Here is a 1,509-nt window from a genome sequence, read left to right on the forward strand (position 1 = left end):
GGCATGTTGGTGAGCTATGTTGCTGGGATTTGGACGTCTTTGATCTTGGCCTTGGTCTTGTTGATTTCCCCATCCAAAATTGGGGTGATTTCTCCATCCAGAGTTGTAAGTTTTGGAGTATGGATCATGGACTTGTCTAGGTGAGTTTTCCACATAGTTGGCTTGCTCCCAGTCACCTTCTTCTCCTATGTTTACTCCTTCTTGAGTTGGTGATGAGGTGATGGCTGCTGCAACTTGGTTCTCTTCCACCTTCTTGGTAAGATCTGCTAGCTGCTTGGTGATCATCTTGTTTTGGGCTAACAGTGCATCCATGTGGTTCAGCTCCATTACTCCTCTAGTGTTACTTCTTTCAGAGGCATAGAAGTAGTCATTCTCAGTAACTGTTTCAATGACATCTATGACTTCTTCAATGGTTTTCTTCTTGTTTAAAGAACCTCCTGATGAATGATCTACAGCCTTCTTTGACTCATAGGAAAGACCTTCATAGAAGATGTGAAGTTGAACCCACTCATTAAACATCTCTGGTGGGCATCTCCTTGTCAAGTCTTTGAATCTCTCCCATGCTTCATAAAGTGTCTCACCATCTTATTGTCTAAAAGTCTGCACCTCAGTTCTTAGCCTATTGATCCTTTGAGGAGGATAAAATCTTGCTAAAAACTTGTTCACCACTTCTTCCCAATTAGTTAAGCTTTCCTTTGGGAAGGATTCAAGCCATTTGGATGCCTTGTCCCTGAGTGAAAAAGGGAACAAGAGCAGCCTATAGACATCCGGGTGGACTCCATTGGACTTCACTGTGTCACAAATCCTCAAGAAGGTGGTCAAGTGTTGATTAGGATCTTCTTGAACACCTCCTCCAAATGAACAATTATTCTGCACAAGGGTGATGAGCTGAGGTTTTAGCTCGAAATTGTTGGCATGTATGGTAGGCTTCTGAATGCTGCTTCCACAGTTTCCTGAATTAGGATTGATATAGGATCCTAAGACCCTCCTTTCATGCCCAGCCCGGTTTGCATGGCCTTCTCTGGCATGATTATGAGCTTCTTCTTCATGATTGTTTTCCAAATTCTCTTCCATGTTTGGTTCAAAGTACTCTTCCTCTTCTTCAGCACCTATTACTCTTTTTCCTCTTGCTTCCCTCCTTAATCTAAGAAAGGTACTCTCAGGTTCAGAATCAAAGGAAGTTGAAGCCCCACTTCTTCTCCCTGTCATACAATCAACACGGCACAAGCAAGGAAATAAATGCAGAAACTATTCTTGTTAAAAAAAATGCTGTTAGTGTGAGTGATGCAATATATCAAACAGTTAGTGATGTGCATAAAGTTGATATGCTACGATTTAGGAAATTGCACGATCGGCAAAATTCCTTCCGGCAAGTGCACCGGTTATCGTCAAGTAAAAACTCACAATAGAGTGAGGTCGAATCCCACAAGGATTGGTTGAGTGAGCAATTCGGATTAGAAGTATGTTCTAGTTGAGCGGAATCAAGATTTAGATGAGAATTGCGGAATG

At 42.0% G+C, this 1,509-nt stretch overlaps 1 non-coding gene across 1 annotated transcript; it reads left to right on the top strand.

Moving 5' to 3' along the window:
• The first annotated feature begins 513 nt into the window (after positions 1-513).
• Positions 514-621, top strand: LOC130937303 (small nucleolar RNA R71). Its single transcript, XR_009068526.1, has one exon. It is a non-coding gene; the product is annotated as a small nucleolar RNA R71 (small nucleolar RNA).
• The last annotated feature ends 888 nt before the right edge of the window (positions 622-1,509 follow it).

Source organism: Arachis stenosperma, chromosome 6 (assembly GCF_014773155.1).
Source record: "Arachis stenosperma cultivar V10309 chromosome 6, arast.V10309.gnm1.PFL2, whole genome shotgun sequence".
Classification (NCBI taxonomy): Eukaryota; Viridiplantae; Streptophyta; class Magnoliopsida; order Fabales; family Fabaceae; genus Arachis; species Arachis stenosperma.